General features: G+C 36.1%; 1 long non-coding RNA gene across 3 annotated transcripts; it reads left to right on the forward strand.

The window, feature by feature from the left end:
- Nucleotides 1-18,390, forward strand: LOC139886411 (uncharacterized). Of its 3 annotated transcripts, none has more exons than XR_011772433.1 (3): nt 1-110; nt 3,684-3,857; nt 17,923-18,390. It is a non-coding gene; the product is annotated as an uncharacterized lncRNA (long non-coding RNA). The 3 variants fall into 3 exon arrangements; XR_011772431.1 differs by lacking the exon at nt 17,923-18,390 and adding an exon at nt 15,403-16,287; XR_011772432.1 differs by lacking the exon at nt 17,923-18,390 and adding an exon at nt 15,403-16,287 and having other exon boundaries at nt 1-101.
- The last annotated feature ends 4,421 nt before the right edge of the window (nt 18,391-22,811 follow it).

Below are 22,811 nucleotides of genomic sequence, written 5' to 3' on the forward strand. Positions count from 1 at the left end.
ATTCCGACTTTTTCCCAAATTAAAAAAACCCCAAGTTTTTCATCGACTATCAAACCCATCTGATTAACGAATTGAATTTCCAGCAGCGGATCCAATTCAAGGTATAGTTGGTGAGAATTCAATTAATTTTTTGAAAGTTTATCTTTATTTGTTTCTACGATTTACTTGAGGTATGATTTTTGTTTTCTTTCAAGATCTGATTTTTTGAGATCTGGTTTATGTAGGATCAAATGAAAACCATGGTAAACACCAATAAAATTTTATATATCATGTTTTCCAAATTGGTACGTAATTGTAATCCTAATCAACACACGAAACTTGATAAAATTTCAAAAACTTAGGCATATTAATAAGCAATTTGATAGCAAGATCTTAATATATGAAAGAAGTCATAGAACTCAGATCAACAAATGGTTTTTGATCCAAACTAAAATCAAGATAAAGGAAAAGTTACAAAAAACATCAGTTATTAAACTCTCCTTCCACCATGTTCTTTCTTCATCCTATCATCATTTTATTCTAGACTTGAAACCAAAAAATCCTTGAGTAGGGCGGTTAACTTATGTTGTGTAAAATCGGGTGAACACCATTCCAAGAACAGAAATGGTAGCAACTGCACCGAGGAAGATAATGCCGCAGTTTATAAGCTGGTTTGGTATGCCTCTAAGTACACTCCCTGTGAAACAAAGTACGACGAGTGTCATGCTGCCTGCGAAGAAAGCTGACAACCAAATGAATGCAACATCGGACGTAAAGTGATATGTCAGTCCTGTGAATGTAACTAATAGTGACATGTAATTGATGAAGCCCGGCAACGCTTTGCCAATCCTTTTATGAAGAGATGCGGCGGCGTTGTCGACTCCTCCTCCGCCTGACTCATCTACCAAGCCGTGTTTGCCTCCTTTTGCCCCGCGGGCTACCTCATTCACCCGCCCCTCCGCCTAGCGGGTCACCTCATCTATACGTTTCTCCGCCTCGAAGGTCACTTCCTTAGCCCGAAGCTCCACCTGGCGAGTCACCTCTGCCGACCAACTGGTTATCATATCGTTAGCCCGATTTGTCATATGCTGTGCCACCTGGCGACTGACCTCTTCCACCAGACGGGTCACCTGACGGGTCATCATATCTTCAGCCCGAGTTGTCATATCCTGTGCCACCTGGCGAGTCACCTCTGCCGACCAACTGGTCATCATATCGGTAGCCCGATTTGTCATATGTTGTGCCACCTGGCGAGTGACCTCTTCCACCAGACGGTGACGGGTCATCATTTCTTCAGCCCGAGTTATCATATCCTGTGCCACCTGGCGAGTCACGTCTTCAGCCCCACGGGTCATCATGTCTTGAGCCCAAAGGGTCATCATCTCATCAGCCCAACGGGTCATCATCTCTTCAGCCCGATTTGTCACATCCTGTGCCCGGCGCTCCGCCTGGTGCGTTACCTCCTCCATCCAATTTGTTAGCTGATCCACTTGTGATTCACCTCTTCCAAACTCACGAGTGTTAAATCTGCAAACAAATCACCGTTATATTTCATTTTGATTTAATATTGTTTAATTTAATTTTAGTAAACAATTGCCAGTTGGTTACTAACCTTCGAGGAGAGATAGGTCGGTGGTTATCTGGAACATAAACTGGAAGGATGGATGTCTGTGACGAATATGGAGAATGTCTGAAAGAATAATCAATGTAGTAATAGTTAACTCATAGCTATCACCACGATTTTATTAATCCAATTTAAATAAGTTTAACAGATTAAGGATACTGTTTTTTTTTTTCTTCTTCATAAAATCATAATTATCATATTACAAAGTTAAAAAAATGAGTTATAGTTTACAATAATATGTCACGATTGATAATATTATAAAGTTATATTATTATATAAATATATTAAAACGTGTAAGTTTTTTGTGTTTAAAGTATAATCAGATGTATGAAATTTGCATTTATTTTATTTTATTTTAAAGTTATTATTATTATTCGACAATAACATATATATAACATATATATTATACGGAGTATATTTTTATTAAAAAATTAAAAGTCAATGTTAGTCAACATCCTAGTTATTCCCCAATGTTAGTCAACTCGGTAGTTTTTTCCGACTTGCCGAGAACTCCCAAAAATGTCCGCCCGAGTTCTAAGTTCTTCAATCTTGGATTTGAGAAAAGTATATGATAGTGTTTAACGTGAGTTGATGAGTTGATTTGTCACACGACTTAAGTTGACAGTAGAGAAGTATCGGTAACTGAGCAATGTAGAGTTCTAATCTCTATGGGCAATTCGATAGGTGTAATAAACAACGGAAAAGAAAACACCTACACCTTTTTTAAAGACGATCAAAAGTTCACTTTATGTTCTACTTTAGTTGAAATCCCACTATTAACAACCAAAAACTCGGCAAAGAAGATTATGGTGTCATTTTGCGGGCTGAATTTTATTATCAGTTAAAAATTTTGTTTGTGTTATTATTTTGTTCTTGAGATAATACGGAGTAATAAATAGTATTCTCGATTCACAATGTGATAGTGAATGAAATCATTCTGCTATTCTACTCCAGATGATATGAAGCCCCTTGTGTTGTTCTTAAACGAGCTACTTGTACAACGAGTAATGTGGCTTAATCTGGAACACAATGGAATCTATTTTTTGTGAAAATTGCAAATGATCTTAAAATAATATAAGGTCATTGCAGAGAGTTGATATGAACATGGAATTTGTCGTTTTTCTTCACATTCTTGGCGGTAAGAATGTTTTTAAGGAGAAAGAATTGTTACGTGTATAACTGAGCAACGCCATGCCAGGCACGTCAGCACGTGCAGCTGCTTAATTGTTCGATATATAAATAGCTAGCTAAGTTAGAGATTAGATTAGGTTTTCAAATTGATGTATGTAATTCGTAACTTCGCAATTCTGTTTATCACTTGAGTATATAGTCAACTCAATTCCATTACCCATTCAATAGTTTTTACATCGAGTTTGTTGTTATCTATTTGGTAGAGGCTTCAGTGGAGCATTGACTTCCTTTTAGGCAGCGTTGTAGAACTCGGCCAAGAACTCGGGAAGTTCTTGGTTTTAAATGGCTGCCGAGTTCTCAAGCCCAGACTCGGCCAAAAAATCGTCACTCAGTCAACGGCTAAAAAATCGGAAAAATGGTAAAATTGGAAAATCCTTTAAAAATCGAAAATCGGGAATAAACTCAGTCAATTGAGAGCTGCGTTTTTAATTTTATTTAACTTTTGACCTCTTGTACTTACCGAACTAACCCACTACTCTATTTAGCTATACATTTTTAACCCTCTATTTTAATTTATTTAATGTTATTTAAAATATATTATATACACTCTATACTATATATTTTAAATTTAATTATTTATTATTTATATTTATATTTTTAAAAGTCAATGTTAGTTAACATTCGAGTTCTCCCTTGAGTTGCCGAAACTCCTTCAATAGTCTCTCCCAATTTCTTCCCGAGAAGCGATTTCTTCAACCTTATTTTTAGGATAAATGAATGATTATCAACAAATCACATTTCCATAAATTACATTTGTGAGATTAAGTATTATTATTACTTATTATTATTATTATTATTATTATTATTATTATTATGTAAATTAATTGATTAATTGATATACATATATAAAAATGATTGAAGACATTGTGTTTTTTGGTTGTTATTCTAGTGATGCAGACTTGAATCTCCAATTGCAACATTCCTATTTTTGAGACCAATACATTATTGCTGCAAGAGAAACTCTCATCGAAATTCACTATGAATTTTTGGGGAGAGATATTATGAGATTTATGGACTAACAAACTCGTGGATTCTAATCATTCTCAGTTCGATGACCTATAAGGTACCTGATACTTATTCTTTTTATTTCATTTTTTGAAAAATATACATACACACACATAATTGAAGTCCTAGTTTTATCTTGAAATATATTTACTAATGTATACGAGGCGAATACGAACAACTCGGCTCGTTTGAATTCAACGAGGAGCTCTGCTCGTTTCAAGACTAATTCATCAAATTTTGACCTGTGCTTGTTTGATATTATACAAGCGCTTTTGTTCTCGGCGCTAATATGTATTTCTAGGATTTGATTTGTAGAAACACTAGGCAAGCATTGAACTCCACAAAACAAGAAATGAAATCGAATCACAAGCTAAATTGTATTGAAACCGAAATTGTCTATCAAGATTACAATGAGAAGAAATTGAAAGAGTATACACACACAACAAATCTCAAACAACAAATCACAAGCTAACTAACTACAATGCCTTAAAGCCTTAGTTATACTAAGACGATTGGAAGCTAAGTGATCATGTGCTTAGCACATGATTTAACCAAATAGATCGTAACAAAATTCTCCTCTCAAACAATGCTTGTCCTCAAGCATATAGAGCGTTTAAGTCCATTTGTGAAAAACGATGCAGTAAATTTTCCATCAGTTCCCAAGTAGCATCCTCTAGAGTACCACCCGTCCATTGAATCAAAACTTGCAAAGCCGTTTGATTGTGACATTTAACCAATTTGCGGTCAAGTATCTTGAAAGGTTCAATAACGATCAACCCTTATATGGACACTTCTGGCAGTGAACCCATGGTTTAAAAAAACGGTCAAGGCGTACTCCTTGAGGCGCGCCTCAGTACGTTTTTGGAAAATCTCTTTTTGAAACGTACGCCTCGATGGTCTTTAAAAAAACGTACGCCTCATATGCCGAAGCGGTTCGTTTTTTTGATGAGGCGTTTATATTGATGAGGCGTGCGCCTCATTGTGTTTTGCAATGGTGTCCTCCTGCAGTTTTGCTAAACCATAAGCATCTTCCGAAGTTTTGGGTTTAAACATTCTCACTGCAAGCTCAATCTCCTTCTGCAATCCCTCTAAGAACAAGCTAATTGCTTGTTTGATACTCAACTCCACCTTGTTGAGCAAAGCTTCAAACTCTTCATAATAAGTTTGGACCGATCGAGTTTGCCTGAGATTCTTCAATTCAGATAGTGGATCTTCCACAATAGTGCCAAACCTCTTCAAGATAGCTGCTTCATAAACTGCCCATTCAACTTCTTCACCATGACTTTTGATGAATTGTTGATGCCAGGTCAATGCTTTTTTGTGCAGATGAATTGATACTACACGAATCTTCTCTTCATCTTCCATTTGATCTACTGAAAAGAATTGATTGCACCTATAGATCCATTCTCTTACATCTTCACCATGAAATCTTGGAAACTCAACTTTAGTCAACCTAGTCAACTGTGTTCCAGCTCTACGGCCTGCACCTTCACCTCCATTCTTGAGTTGCTGGATTTCATCTGTAAACCACTGATGTTGAATCAACATAGTGTCAATTCGTTGATTTAATTGCTCCATAGCTAATCTCATATATTCCGACATGACCTCATCACCGGCGTTCGTAGATCTTGTCGCCGCTTCCATTTTTGCTTAAATTGACCTTCAAATTGCTTCGAAATTGCCAGGAAAGCGCTCTGATACCACTTGTTATGACCTTAATTTGTTCAATCTGGATCTTAACAATCGAAATCAAACAACACACAATCAATCTGGAAACTAGGGTTAAGAACTAGCTTCGAAATCAAATTGAGATTAATATTCACAATTGGTTACAATTGAGTTTGTTACAGAAATGAGAAAGAGTTCAATTACAAATTGATAACTGGAAAACTGAATTACACTTGCTATCTAACTACTATTTAACAAGAGTTTGGCAATTTGTAATTGAACTCTTTCTCATTTTTGTAACAAACTCAATTGTAAATATGCCTACTTCAGGGGTAAAACTGCCATTTTTGTAGTAGTGGATAGGTTGAGTAAATATGCCCACTTCATGGCATTGACTCATCCATTCACAGCTGCTAGTGTAGCTAATTGTTTCTTGGAAAATGTCTATAAGCTACATGGCATGCCAAGGGTTATTGTTAGTGATAGAGATAAGGTTTTCTTTAGCCATTTCTGGAAAGAGTTGTTTAAATTGTCACAAGTATCATTGCACATGTCCACATCATATCACCCTCAGTCTGATGGTCAAACTGAGGTGGTTAATAAAGGGTTAGAATGTTATTTGAGGTGTATGACTTGTGATAAACCTAAAGATTTGACTGAGTGGTTATCTTTGGCTGAATTTTGGTATAATACTACATTCCATACTTCAATTAATACCACACCTTATGAAGTGGTATATGGTCAACCACCTCCTGTACCCATTGTGTATACTAAGGGTGATAGTAGAGTAGCAGCTGTTGACAGGACTTTGACAGCTAGGGAGGAGACAATTACAATGTTAAAATACCATTTAAAGAGGGCTCAGGACAGGATGAAGGTATTTGCAGACAGGAAGAGGTCTGACAGGGTGTTTAATGTGGGTGATTGGGTTTTGGTCAAACTGCAGCCTTATAGGCAAACTACTTTGAGGCAGGGTAAATATCACAAGTTAGTACCTAAGTATTATGACCCATTTGAGGTGATTCAAAAGGTGGATGAAGTGGCATATAAACCGCAGTTACCAGCTACATCACAGGTTCATCCTGTCTTCCATGTTTCACAATTGAAGAGTTGCAGGTCTGCTATGGCACATGTGATGGGTACATTGCCCAAATTTAATGGTGAAGGACTTATAGCTCAGGTGCCAGTTAAAATCTTAGAGAGAGTTAATGAAGGTTCACAATAAACCAGTGGTGTATGCTTTAATTCAATGGCAAGGTGGGTCTGTGGATGATGCTACTTGGGAGGTGTTAGAAGATATCATGTTACGATTTCCAGAGTTCATGTGTTAATTTGTTGAATCTTGAGGACAAGATTCATTTTGAGGAAGGATTGTCATGGTCACGTGTACAACACGTGCCATCTGTATGTATAAGAGTCACGTGCACAGCACGTGCAGTCTATTGTTCATCAGCTCAAACAGGCTAACAGCTTTTCCCGCCAAACTCTTGTTGTTAAATAGTAGTTAGATAGCAAGTGTAATTCAGTTTTCCAGTTATCAATTTGTAATTGAACTCTCTCTCATTTCTGTAACAAACTCAATTGTAACCAATTGTGAATATTGATCTCAATTTGATTCGAAGCTAGTTCTTGAACCCTAGTTTCCAGATTGATTGTGTGTTGTTTGATTTCGATTGTTAAGATCCAGATTGAATAAATTAAGGTCATAACAGAAAATGGAAGATCAGGATGAGCGGAATAGATAGATCTATACTTACCGGGTTAAAACGTCGAAGAAGTTGCAGTGGAGATGAAGAAGAACGTACAGATAAGCCATTGAAGAGATGATAGATAAAAGAAGAAAATAATAGATGGAAGAGATGAAAACCTCCCTCATGAAAATAAAAGACGAACGTACAGAGTAGCGGTTGAGTTATTTTAAGGTTTTATTCCCATTTTATTGTCACTCAACTTACATAAAACCTCCCTTAAATTTTTATTGTCATACATTTTAACCCCTCAAGTTTAATTTGCATTTCAACCTCATTATTAAATATTAAACAAATACAACTTAACCCTTCCACTTATAACTAATATTTTATTTATATAAATTAGAACATTTATTTATATTTATATATAGTATAATGAACTTATAATTTTTTATGTATTTTTTTAACTCCACCTCGAACGTACGCTTCGGTTCGCCTCGAGGCGTACGCCTTGCCTCACAAAGGGGAAACGCCTCGAGGCGCGTTTCCGTTTTTTTAAACCTTGAGTGAACCCCCATTATAGGTGTATCCAATCCTCGAATTGAACGTGTTTAGAATCATACGATCTTTGGCACGTTTCAAATGAAACTTCAACATTGATGACGCTTTTTTTCGAGACAGTTTGGGATTTCCCAGGTGGGACTTAACCAACCACGCGTTCATCTCTCGTAGTTGCATAACCCGCCTTCAACTACTGCCCTGGAGGAAACCCGGACCAATTCGAGGGCATAGCCAGTAAAACCCTCCCTCCTCGCTGCCCTCACACTAAGCGAAAGGCGACCTTGGTGGATACTTCAGGTCAGAGATAACATTGAGTGCAATGTTGCAGCTCAGCGGAGTCGAACTCCTAACCTCTCGCTAAGAGAGGCAGGCCACTACTAGCTGAGCTCAACTCAATGTTACAATGATGACGCTTACTCCCGAGCAGAGAGCGATCCACGACATCAACGTTACTATCACCTATAACTTACATGATCAGTATGGAAGGTTTCTGGACCTTAAAGGACCTCAAACGGAGTGCCATTGATAGTCGTTTGACGATTGGTATTATACCAGTATTCATATTCTTCCAATGGTAACTACATTGTCCAATTTTTAGGTCTTTCACCCGTCATGCAACACAAATAACATTTTAAGCCCTTGTTTACTATTTCAGTTTGACCATCAATTTGTGGGTGATGTGCCGTTGACTGTTGTAAAGTGACCTTCAGAAGTTTGAAGAAGAGATCTTTCTAGTAGATCTTGTCACGCTCACTCACAACAACAAACAAAAATGAGGGTGATAACAATGTTCATAGAAATGTTTTTCCACTTGTCTGGAATAGGTTTAAGGTTCAGATAGAAATGTTTGTCCACTCTTTCCTTAAAAATACTCGTGGAATTTATTCCGATAAGTCGGGTTATCCCTTGGGAGGTTTTACCTACCATATTCAGGATCCAGGTCCGATACGCCTGCCCATCGGGATGGTTTAAGGTTCGGATCTCTGTAATATGGTTCGGGTTTCCGCCTGAAAGCGTGCGTGTGCGTGGCAAATGAGAGTATTTGATGGGGACGTGTGTGCGTGACAAGTGAGAGTATTCATTGAAATGTGAGGTTGTTCGTTCATGTCATCTTCATGGCAATTAGGGACAACCGTTGGTGAGTCGTCCTCGTATGTAATATGTTGTTCATCGCTGAATTTATGAACAAGTAACTCAAGTAACTAAAAAGTTAAAAATTGTAGAATCTTCTTTTGTATATTAGAAATTTCAGCTTTTAAGGGCGCAATTAACAAGAGTGTGGTTAGAAGAAGCAATCATATTCTCAAGATACTCGACGCGTCCCTGCAGTTGAAAACTTTTAGATTCACAAGTCGTCAAAGGATTCTTTAGCTTGAACTTGCGGGCATAGCCTAACGGTTCTCCCATGTCCTTTGAGTCATGGGATAGGGAGAGGTCATGGGTTCGATCCTTAGGGATGACATGATTTTCTTTAAACCAATTGAATACCAATAATGGTGGTGTATATTGACCCTATAAGTAGGTTTTATCGGATTCGTCCACGGACCTCTACCCGGAACACTGCCCGAATGGATGTGTTCCCGGGTACCGTCGATCGGGTTCGGATTTCCGCCTGAACGTGTGTGTTACGTGCAAATGATGAGGGTCGTTGAAATAAATGATCTACTGATGCCGAAAAATCGCCGTTCAAAAAAAAAAGTATTCTTTAGCTTTCTTTCACAAGCTCATAGCCCTTTCCAACCTAACTTAAAGATCTTTCACTTTAGCCTCAGAATTCACCAAGTTCTTCTTCATTTCCGCATTCAAAATAAGCTCATCAATTTTCGAGCTATGCTCGTTTGATGTTATACAAGCTCACGCTTCTTGTTCAGGCTCGGCGCCTCGTCTTGAGTTAAGCTTTTAGCGAGTTAAATTCAACTAGATTGCGAGTAGCTTTACTCATTTACACACACACACACACGTAGTTTTAGGCGTTTAAGTTACTGAGCATGGTTGTAAAAGTCGTGATCAATCCAGATTAGAAACTAAAGTTTCTTAATACCTTTAACTTTTGCATATAAAGACAAAAAGATATGGAAAAAGTAAGGGGTAAAACTGTAGAGTACAGAATAAGTACAATGTAATGATTAGATTAATTAAACTGTGTTTTTGTCTGAGGACTATTAACATGGGACGGAGGTAGTATGATTCTAAAACAGATTAATTAAAAGTTTAATCCTTTATTTTTCACAACCAAGCATTTAACTCCTAACACGTTCTCTCATTTTCTATGAATCATATAGTGTTAGTCGGTCAATGTCGATCAAAAGTCGGTGGAATATCGATCAAATTTGTTCAAAGTTGGACTAACACCCTCTTAATCTCCGATTTAAAAAAGGACCCGCCTAACACTATATGATTCATGGAAAATCAAATGGAGAAAATTACTATATAGATTCACCAAAGTTAAAAAGTAGGAGACAGAAAATCAAATGGAGTTATAAAATGGCTAGAAGAGAAAATTACTCACGTAATGGATTGTAGATAGTGATTGCATGCGGTGATGACTAGGTCAATATGGGTAGGAGACCTTCCTCTTTGTTCGATAGTCTGTAACGGACCTTTCACTTGTCTGCAAATTTATAAAACATGAGTTACATTCACCAAAGTTAATACACCATAATATAAGAAGCAAGTAGTTAAACATGTACTTAGCAAAATTCAATACCATAAATATATATCACTAGAAAGCAATTTGATACACTTAGAACCAACTAGTATAATGGTGATATAAATCGAGGTTCAGAAAATCGCTTCTCGGGGAAGTACTCAATCAGGGTTTTTTTGAGGGAGTAATCGATTAAGGGGAGTGCAAAGTTGTTTTCTTTAGCTTTACCTCTTTGAAAATCTTCTTTCTATAAATAGTCGGTTAAGGAGGGTGGTGATGGAGCTGGAGTGGCGAATTAATCGCCAGTAGATAATAGGCAGATTCATTCGACTTGCCCAGGGGCTTAGATCAAAACAATCCAATTACAATCATGCAACTATTAGGGCTATATATATGTGATGTTTGATATCCACTCCCACTTATCAAACACTGTTCACATTACATACCTCATCATCAATAGACTTTTGATCCAGATGTTTGATATCCACTCCCACTTATCAAACACTCTGTTACACATTACTTACCTTATCAATAGACTTTTGATTCAGATGTGTTTCCCAAGCAGCACAAATATACACTTTTTGTCTCCTTGATAAAAGATTGTAATCCATGTTGTTTGTCAACATTATCCATTCCTCTTATGTTTCAAGCCACACTCTTGAACTCCATTAATACACTAAGGACATAGCAGGCCTACCCAGTACCCACCCATCACAACAGTACATATGGTTCATGCCTTGCATTTCATTTTTCCCTAAATCTCAATGTACAACTTACATATCTCCATATATAGCTTATATCCAGCTTTAGTGGTCTCTCTCACATCTATTTCATCATTGTCACATTCGTTGTTTCTGGCTATTATACTTTTCTATTGCAATTGAAAGTACTCTACCATATCATAAGACCAAGACTTAGTAACTATGCTTTTATATCTGCTTACTATCATCCTTTTATCCCCCATTGGATTCTTACTTCATTGTCATTCTTAGTCAACACAACAAACTTATTAGCATTTCATTGTCATCCTTTTATGTATTCTTTTGGTTAAGCTTGTTGTAATCCCAACTCCTCAATGGTTCTTGGCGTTACCTTTTTTATTTTTAAAAAAAACTAGTATTTCGTTCATTATAACCACCTAAACATGATATAGAGCATATATATACACCTACAGTACAACACATGGACTATTAACCATGCACTAACCACCCAAACATAATACATAGAATATATATATATACCTCTACAGTACATCTCAGAATGAACTATTAATCATGCATATGACTAACTAAAAAGTTAATAGACAACTTATAAAGCAGTATAAGGTGCATAACATGCGAACTTAGCAGGCTGCACAGTTTGTAACCCTGACTGCACTTCCCCTCCATTATAAACAAACACACGATCCAGGATCAATTAGCCACTTATGCCAGTACCTTTGTGATATTCTATGTGTTGTTTACTGTACGAGTATTCAGATATTATTTGGTTTTTCAGGGTCTAATACAAGTTGTGAACCTCTGTGTTCATAGTGCTGCACACATAATTGTAGCTCTATTCTTATCTTTAGATATATTGATTTAAGGAGTCTCGGTATCAGTTTTTAATTCGAGACATTTTCAGTTTTGGTACCGATCGGTTCGGTTCCGGATCAATACCGATAAAACTGATTTGGATACCGATTTTAGGAACAATAGTCATTACTAGGACAGAGATAATCATTTATGACCTAACAACTAGCCTAACTGACTTACAATCACCACACTAACTACATTGGCTCCTCATTTAACTGCAAATAGGCTATGCCAGTACCTTTGTGATATTCTATGTGTTGTTTACTGTATGAGTATCCATATATTTTTTGGTTTCTTAGGGTCTAATACAAGTTGTGAACCTCTGTGTTCATGTGTTGCACACATAATTGTAGCTCTATTCTTATCTTTAGATATATTGATTTAAGGAGTTTCGGTATCATTTTTAATTCGAGACTTCTTCAGTTTTGGTACCGATCGGTTTGGTTCCGGATCAATACCGATAAAACTGATTTGGATACCCATTTTAGGAACAATAGTCATTACTAGGACAGAGATAATCATTTATCACCTAACAACTAGCCTAACTGACTTACTATCACCACACTAACTAACATTGGCTCCTCATTTAAATGCAAATAGGCTATGCCAGTACCTTTGTGATATTCTATGTGTTTACTGTACGAGTATCCAGATATTATTTGGTTTTTCAGGGTCTAATACAAGTTGTGAACCTCTGTGTTCATAGTTCTGCACACATAATTGTAGCTCTATTCTTATCTTTAGATATATTGATTTAAGGAGCCTCGGTATCGGTTTTTAATTCGAGACTTTTTCAGTTTTGGTACCGATCGGTTCGGTTCCGGATCAATACCGATAAAACTGATTTGGATACCGATTTTAGGAACAATAGTCATTACTAGGACAGAGATAATCATTTATCACCTAACAACTAGCCTAACTGACTTACTATCACCACACTAACTAACATTGGCTCCTCATTTAACTGCAAATAGGCTATGCCAGTACCTTTGTGATATTCTATGTGCTGTTTACTGTACGAGTATCCAGATATTATTTGGTTTTTCAGGGTCTAATACAAGTTGTGAACCTCTGTGTTCATAGTGCTGCACACATAATTGTAGCTCTATTCTTATCTTTAGATATATTGATTTAAGGAGTTTCGGTATCGTTTTTTAATTCGAGACTTCTTCAGTTTTGGTACCGATCGGTTCGGTTCCGGATCATTACCGATAAAACTGATTTGGATACCGATTTTAGGAACAATAATCATTACTAGGACATAGACAATCATTCATCACCTAACAACTAGCCTACATGACTTACAATCACCACACTAACATTAATTACTCATTTAAAAGGTTAACCATTGTTGATCCATCCTAAATGACCTATAAGACCTGCTCTCCCCTTCAAAACACCATTTCTGTCAAATATACATGTATTTTCTTTAAACAAACTGCAAATAGGCTACCAAAATAGGATGGAAACATGCAGATTTGTTAATTTTTAGTTACAATACTAACTGATACGTATATACATATATTATCTAACAGTGGAAGCAAAGCCATATCACATAAAATCACTCGAATACTGTTTTGATGATAATATAATAACTTGAATAGTGTATTGCAGAATGTACTTACTTATCTAGTTCATCCTCCATTTTTGATCTTCAGTAATGGTTGACTGGTTTCACTGTAAAGAGAACACGAACCTTAATGAGCAGGTTAAATTGACCTAAACTTATAAATGCTTAAATTGAAGTAATAAATACCTAAATTGAATTAATTGCTGGTGTATGATAATACTCGGTAGATCTTCAAGCAGCTTCTCTATTGAATTTAATTTTGAAAAGTTTGGTGATTAATCGATGTTATATAAGGGGAGGGAGGGTTTTTTGTGATGAGATTTTGAAAGGATGATTACATGCTTAGAGTGATGAAGTAGTGTTTATATCTATATATCTATATGTATCTATATATCTAATATGTATCAATATATATCTATATGTATCTAACAGAGTTTGTTACTCATGCTGAACGGAATGATACGAAGCTAAAGTTTTACCAATGTTGACCTCGTAAATTTTGTAATACATCACTAGTAGAAAGGGGTATTTTGTCATTTTGCTTTTATAAAACTTAATTCAAATATTTTCTGTGGTCCCCACTCCCTCGACTGACATATTGACGACGTGATCCAGGTCTTTTATTAAGTAAACCCAAAAGAATTTCAATGTGCCCAAAATGAATAAGGGCACAATTAAATTCAGTTATTTATTCGCTTAGTGATATTTGTTTTATCTGTTATACCTTAAAAATCTTAAATCCGAGAGTTATTAGTTTATTATCATATTATAAATAAAAAATTACGTTTCCTCATATAAATTCTACATATAATGTCTACACATTAGGTATTTTCTTTAACGGGAGTTAGAATTTACTGACGGAGGTCCGAACACGATGTCGAAATTTACCCACCCGATCATTTTCTTAGTCGAACTATTACAGTACCCTCATCGGGAGGAAACTCTCACGATAATCCATAGAGACGTGTGGTAGAGCCCCTTGGGTGAGGTTCGAACGCAAGATGTACGAAACCCCCGAGGCCCTTGAAATGGGCGGGGTAACAAGGAAATTTTGTAGCGAGTGAGATTCGAACCCTGACATCCCATATGAGAAGTCATGTCACCACCACTATAACTTTATCTATTGTACTTAAAATCTGTTCAATTTTATTTCGTATAAATTTACTACTTCGTCCGTCCCATATTAATGGTCCATTATATCATTTTGGGATGTCCCAAATTAGTCCAAAGTCCCACTTTCATAAATAGAAAAAAATATGAAGCTTAAGTTCTATTATGAGTTTATGACCTTAATATAAGTGGATATGATTAAAGGAGAAAGAAAAGTTGAGAGTAAAACTGGAAAGTAAACAAAAAGTATAGTACTTTTATGATATTTTCTTAAATTGTGTGTTTTTTGTCTTTAGACTATTAATATGGGACGGAGGGAGTATTACTTTTTCGTTTTAAATTTATTATATATTATTATCTTACATACTAAAACGTACTCCAAAGGGCATCATTTTAGTTTTGGAAGATGTCATTTTTGAGTCCATATTCACACTCTTCTTGTTTTCGTCAGGTGATTTTTTTCCCTTTTATCAAATTTATCGATATGTGCGTTTTTATTTTTGTCAATTCATTGTAGTATTTATTTATCGTATGTATTATTTTGTCTGTATATATACACACCCAAATTATATATATACTAGTTTTATGCGTCTGTTCGTTGGACGGAAGTTGTATAAATATGTTGTCGCAAATGTTGAATATATAACAATAGTCGGATTTATAACAATAGTCACATAAACATCAATGCACGAAGCATATTGAAATGGATATCTACTTTGATCGTGAAAAAGTAGCACTCAGAGAAGTTCGGGTATTACATGTACCGTTATGTTTTCAAATCGCAGATATTTTTACCAAAGGCTTGCTACTGTCTTGTTCGATGATTTTAGGGACAATCTCAGCGTACGGCCTCCTCCCGTTGCAACCGTGGAGATGTATTAGATAAGGAAACGTATCTGAATTAGTATAGGATACAAATTGTATTTAGAATAGATTTTATATTGTCTTAGGAAAGTTGTTACACATCTCTATAAATATGGATTAATGGAATGGAATAGAGGAAGACATTGATTCTCAAAATCTATCATGACCCCTCATGATCACGCTCTTAGTAATATTAGTTGTATATGGGTCATGGTCATGTAAAGGTCTTGGTATGTGTAAGATGGCCCATATGTGCATACATTTGGTACAAGTATGAATGATGGTCAAGTTTATGAAATGGTTGTATATGGCTACATGGGTCTAACTTTGAAGGAAGTCAGAATGTAAGGTATGGATATGTTCATATATTGCCGGTATTGGTTTGGAGCACATGATAAACAGCACATTTTGATGTCTTATAAATGTGTTTTGGAACATGGTTCAAGTCGGGTCAAGGTCACCAATAGTCAAAAGCAGAGCTGAACAAGAATGTCCCACATCTCAAGAATGCGCCGCATTCTATGTGTGGCATTTTGAGCCGAATGTATAGACCCAATGCGCTTATGCGCCTCAATGTGAGAATGCTCTACATAGGAATGTACTGCATTCTCTACAACAAAGTCAAAGAATATCGAGAATGCTCTAGATAGGAATGCACCACATTCTCTACAACAAAGTCAAAGAAAATCAACGATCGGCTAGTCTCAACAAAGTTTTTGCCGACTTGCAACTTTTACAACCTTGTTTCAAGTCGGGTCATGGTCATGTAATAGGTCTTGGTATGTGTAAGATGGCCCATATGTGCATACATTATACCTATATTAAATGGTATAGTGGAAATGAATAGTCCTATTCATTTTCCCACTTTCAACAAACTTAACCCCTTAACTTTTAATTAAAATGCAAATCGAACCCCCCACTTTATACGTTTATTTTTCTTCAAATTTCACAAGCTTAACCCCCCACCTTTTATTAAAATACAAATCGAACCCCCACTTTACTAACTTTTTTTTTTTTTACTAATATTCAATTTTCACAAACTTAACCCCCTAACTTTTATTAAAATACAAATCGAACCCCCACTTTATACGTAAAGTTTTTTCAAATTTCACAAACTTAACCCACTAACTTTTATTAAAATACAAATCGAACCCCCACTTTACTAACTTTTTCTTTTTAAAATAAAACCCGAACGCTAAAAGAAGCAACTTTCACAAAAGGAACAACCCTTCAATGTTATGTCGAAAAAAATTCTTTTTTACAAAATAGATCAAGACTTTTTTTTAACTCGCATTCAAAACGGAGCCCCCGGCGCGAAGCGAGGGCTCCACAACTAGTTTGGTACAAGTATGAATGATGGTCAAGTTTATGAAATGGTTGTATATGGCTACATGGGTCTAACTTTGAAGGAAGTCAGAATGTAAGGTATGGATATGTTCATATATTGCCGGTATTGGTTTGGAGCACATGATAAACAGCACATTTTGATGTCTTATAAATGTGTTTTGGAACATGGTTCAAGTCGGGTCAAGGTCACCAATAGTCAAAAGCAGAGCTGAACAAGAATGTCCCACATCTCAAGAATGCGCCGCATTCTATGTGTGGCATTTTGAGCCGAATGTATAGACCCAATGCGCTTATGCGCCTCAATGTGAGAATGCTCTACATAGGAATGTACTGCATTCTCTACAACAAAGTCAAAGAATATCGAGAATGCTCTAGATAGGAATGCACCACATTCTCTACAACAAAGTCAAAGAAAATCAACGATCGGCTAGTCTCAACAAAGTTTTTGCCGACTTGCAACTTTTACAACCTTGTTTCCATGCATATATGAGAATATTATTTACGTTCTAATGTTTCATTGAATTTAGGGCAAATTACATAGAAAGGTTAATAAAAGTCATTTTTTTCTTTTATTATTAAAACAATAATTTAAATTTTATTATATCCTTTCCTCTATATATTGTCTAATTGAAAAATGGTTGGCATGTGACATTTTTATTCATTATGAGTTGTATATTCCACATGTCAACATTTGTTGCCATGTCACCTTCCGGTCACCAACTCTGCCACGTCATCTTCAAATTTCCGATGATTTTTTCTGCCAAATTAACTCACTAATTTTTTTTTTTTTTTTTTTTTTGGAAGGAATTAACGTAGATCTAAAAATAAATCTCACAAAAATAACAACAAAAAGTTTGCACCTTGAATGTGATATCGTCTTTACCATATATATTCTTAAATTGTATATAAACGTGTTACGAATTAATAATAACTTTGGCACCTTTAATTGAAAAGTTGTCGTTTCTATATACGATTTAAGATCTTAAAATGTTCTTCATTGGTTTGGGATTTGTTTTTTATCAGTCGAAAATGTTGCTTGACCTGACAACATTATTTTTGATTTCTTCACTTTGATTTTCTCTGGCGGTCTAAAGCTCCAGGTCCGTCCGTTTAAAGCTCATGTCTGCTAACAGATCTGACGATGATTCTGACACCTTCGGGTAAAGATTCCGACACCGATGATGATTCCCACACCGACGGGTGAAGATCTGACAAGAACTACAAAGACGGTGACGATGATTCTGTCATCAGATTTGATGAAATTTCCGACACCGAAGGGTGAAGATTCTGACGAAAAGGTTGGTGATTTTAACTGGAGCGAAGTCTTGAAATTGAGTTTCGTTGATTAACTCTTAATCTCACTACGATTTTGTTTGTAATTTATGATAATATGATTTTTTCACTTTCGTTGGAGTTGAATTTGAATATGATAAGTTTGGAGTTTTAATCTGCAAACACAATTGATTGAAGGGTGTTCTTATCCTCACCTTCTATTCTTGTTCCATTTGATTGATTGTTTTTTTTAATATGACATGGAAATTAGTTTGACGGATTGAAGGGTGATATTAGTTTTTTTAATTTATTATTATTTGTACTATGTGAATATTAAGATGACATGGAAACTAGAAAATAATGACATGGAAAAACTTCTTGAATTTATTGGAATATTTTATATATTGATTTCTGCAATTCTATTTTTATTTTGGAATAATGACTCGAATAACTTTAAGGATTATGATTTGTGAAGACTTGAGATATTGACATATTGTATTTTGTTTTATTTCTCGTATTGATTTTGTGGGTTCTTGATAGAGCTGGAATTGAAGAAGAAAGGTTAGCTGGAGCAGCTATTGGGCCAACTAATATAGTGAGTCCAATAACAGAAGAGTCCATGACACGATCAGGCCCAAAAGAAATAGGAAGACTTCTAAATGGGCTAAAGATTACCAGTGGAACTAGCTGGATGTTTTGAGCACGTGTGTATTAGTTTGTTACATCATTGAGTTTGTTAGTTTGTTAGAAAGTGGTTAGTCAAGTGTATATAGACATGAATGTAACCATGTACAATTCATTCAACAATTATCAATAATATTCTGTTTTCTCTCTATTCTTCTAAGGAGATTGACTATCTCGAATTTAGTCGTATCATTTTGGTGCTTTCATTGTTCTTGAGCTTCAAGATCAACAATGGCGGAATCTTCATCAACTCAACAAGATGTGGTTGAGAGGATGACCGAACGTTTTATTCAAGCTCTGCAACCATTGCAGACCGCTTTACTTTCACTTGCATCACAAAATCCTGTTGTACCACAACACACAAATGCAGATCAAACTCAAGTTTTTCACCCTGCATTTCCGGCAAAGAAGTTTACAATGGAGTTTCCACGATTTAGTGATGGAGATCCATCCGAATGGTTGTACAAGGCTGAGAAATTTTTTCTTGTGCACAATATTTCAGAAGCTCAAAAGCTGATCTATGCTTCAATGCATTTAGATGGAATGGCTAGTAGCTGGTTCCAGTGGTTGGAGGTTACAAATCAAATTAACACCTGGTCTGATTTTGTGATCGCCTTAAAGGTACATTTTGGTCCTTCATCTTATGAAGATCCAATTGAATTGTTAACAAGATTAGTTCAGAAGGGCACAGTTCATGAATATCAATTAGAATTCCAAAAGTTATGCTGCAAAACAAAAGATTTATCAGATAAAGTACTTAAAAGTTGTTTCATAGCTGGGTTGAAACATGACATCAGGAGAGAAGTTAAAGCAAAAAGTCCATTTTCTTTAAGTCAGGCGATTGGATTAGCCAAGATGTATGAATCCAAAAATCAAGATAGAATTTTTGCTAATCAATGGCAATCAAGACAACAAGGATTATTACCTGCACCAGCAGTCTTCAAATCACATAATAACATGGGTGTTAGGGTTGGAAACCCTAGCTTCACAAAAGTTACTAAGCATTTATCTGCTGCTGAAAGGGCAAGAAAGGATGCCAAAGGTGAATGCTATAATTGTGATGAGAAATGGAGTAGAAACCACAAATGTCAGGTCAAATCAACTTTGCATTTGATGGAATGTGAAGATGATGATCAAGTTGAGGAAGAACTTGATCAAGAAGCTTGTTATATGTAGGAGAGTGAACCTGTAATTCAAGAAAATTCAGAAGAACAACCAGCCATTAGTCTACATGCCTTGTTAGGTCAAGCAAACCCAAGAGCATTAAGAATGGAAGGTGTAATTGGTGATAGAAGAATTCAGTTGATGATTGACAGTGGAAGTAGTCACAATTTTATACAAGAAAGAATGGTCAAGTATTTGGACTTACCATTGCAACAGTCTGATCAATTTCAAGTAATGGTTGGAAATGGTCAACATCTCAAATGCTTGGGAAAATGTAAAAAGGTGATGGTGACTATTCAAGATTATACTTTTGAAACAGATTTCTATGTGATTGATTTGCATGGAGCTGATGCTATTTTGGGCATTACTTGGATGGAAAATTTGGGTGATGTGACTACCAATTACAAAAGCAAAACCATGAGCTTTATGGTTGAGGGCAGAACAGTCATTCTACAGGGTATCCAAAGTAACACTATTGAAGTAGTTTCTGGGAAACAGTTCAAAAGGATAATAAGGACAGATACTGCATTCAATTGTTTTATGCTGTGGATTCAAGAACGTACCTCAGGAATGGAATTTAATGAACATTGCCTGGAAGAAGATGTCATTAAGGAGTCCATGCCATTACCAGCTGATGTAAGCCCTGCTATTGCTAGTGTATTGCAATATTTTTCAGATGTTTTTGCTGAACCAAAGAGCTTGCCACCCAAAAGATTCTTGAATCACAGAATTAATTTGGTACCTGGTTCACAGCCAATAAATGTCAAACCCTATAGATATCCCCATTTTCAGAAGGATGAAATAGAAAAACAAGTAGAACAAATGCTTCATTCTGGTGTGATTCAACCAAGTACTAGCTGTTTTAGTTCACCTGTATTATTAGTCAAGAAGAAAGATGGGCCATGGCGGTTTTGCATTGACTACAGAGCACTAAATGCAGTCACAATTAAGGACAGATTTCCTATTCCTACAATTGATGAGTTACTTGATGAATTACATGGTGCTTCTTATTTTACAAAGTTTGATTTAAGGGCAGGCTATCATCAGATTAGAATGCAAGAAGAAGATATTCATAAGACAGCTTTTAGAACACATTCAGGGCATTATGAATTCAAAGTGATGCCTTTTGGATTGACTAATGCTCCTTCAACATTTCAAGCTGCAATGAATACTATCTTCACGGGTTTGTTAAGGAAATGTGTTATAGTGTTCTTTGATGATATCTTGATTTATAGTAAAACTTTGGAAGATCATGTGGAGCATCTCAAATTGGTATTACAGATTTTGAGGCCTCATCAATTTTTTGTGAAAGCAAGTAAATGCAGCTATGCAGTCTCTCAAATTGAGTATTTGGGACATGTGATTAATGTGAATGGAGTGACTCCAGATTTGTCTAAGATTCAAGCTATGGTAGAGTGGCCCACTCCTACGAATGCCAAGCAGCTAAAAGGGTTTTTAGGACTCACTGGGTACTATAGAAAGTTCATTAAAGGCTATGCAGCTATAGCATCACCTATGACTAATTTGTTGAAGAAAGATGCTTTTGTATGGAGTGCAGAGGCAGAAAAATCATTTTCATTTCAAGCATTAAAAGACAAAATGGTAACAGCACCAGTATTATCTCTTCCTAATTTTAAGTTACCTTTTCAAGTGGAGACAGATGCTAGTGGGGTAGCTGTGGGTGCTATGCTATTACAAGATAAACATCCAATTGCATACTTTAGCAAAAAGTTGAGTTTGAGACTACAGAGTGCATCAACTTATATTAGAGAGTTATATGCAATCACTACAGCAGTTGCCAAATGGAGACAATACTTGTTAGGAGGCAAATTCACAATCTACACTGATCACAAAAGTCTAAAGAATCTAATGGAACAAACAATTCAAACACCAGAGCAACAACATTATCTCACCAAATTATTAGGGTATCAGTATGAAATTTTGTACAAACCTGGTGCTTCCAATGTTACAGCTGATGCATTATCTAGGCTACCTCAACAAGAAGCTTCTTTTCTAGCTTTATCTGCAGTCAAATTCAGTCTGATTGAGGATTTGAAGAGTATTATTTCACAAGATGCAAAATCTCAACAACTAATGTCTGACATTCATCAACAGCCTGAAAAGAAAGTAGGTTGGCATGTTAAAGAAGGGTTGATATACTACAAGTACAGACTGTATATTCCCGAGTTTAAAGATTTGAGGTTGACCTTGTTGGAAGAGTTTCATGCAACACCTGTGGGAGGGCATGCTGGGATACAAAGAAGTTATCTAAGGTTGGCAGCAAATTTTTATTGGTCTGGCATGAAGAAGGATATGGAGACTTTTGTACAACATTGCTTAATCTGTCAACAGGTTAAAACTCTTAATGTGGCACCATATGGCTTACTGCAACCATTACATATTCCAGAAAAGGTGTGGGAAGATCTTAGCATGGATTTTATCATTGGTTTACCTAATTCATATGGGTCAACAGTGATTTGTGTAGTAGTAGACAGGTTGTCTAAAGGGGTACACTTTGGCAGATTGAATACTAACTATAATGCCCCTTCAGTGGCTACCTTGTTCTTTGAAATGGTGTGTAAACATCATGGCATGCCTAAATCTGTGGTTTCAGACAGAGACAAGGTGTTTGTGAGCAAATTTTGGACTGAATTATGCAGGATACACCAAACCAAATTGAAGTTATCTTCCTCCTACCATCCTCAAACAGATGGGCAGACTGAAGTGATCAACAGGTGCCTGGAGCAGTACCTGAGGTGTTTTGTAGCAGAGTGTCCTAAACAATGGTCTAAATTTTTGGCTTTAGCTGAGCTACATTACAACACAGCAACTCATGCTGCTACTGGAATAAGCCCCTTTGAAG

The sequence above is a fragment of the Rutidosis leptorrhynchoides genome, chromosome 1 (assembly GCF_046630445.1).
Source record: "Rutidosis leptorrhynchoides isolate AG116_Rl617_1_P2 chromosome 1, CSIRO_AGI_Rlap_v1, whole genome shotgun sequence".
Lineage (NCBI taxonomy): Eukaryota > Viridiplantae > Streptophyta > Magnoliopsida > Asterales > Asteraceae > Rutidosis > Rutidosis leptorrhynchoides.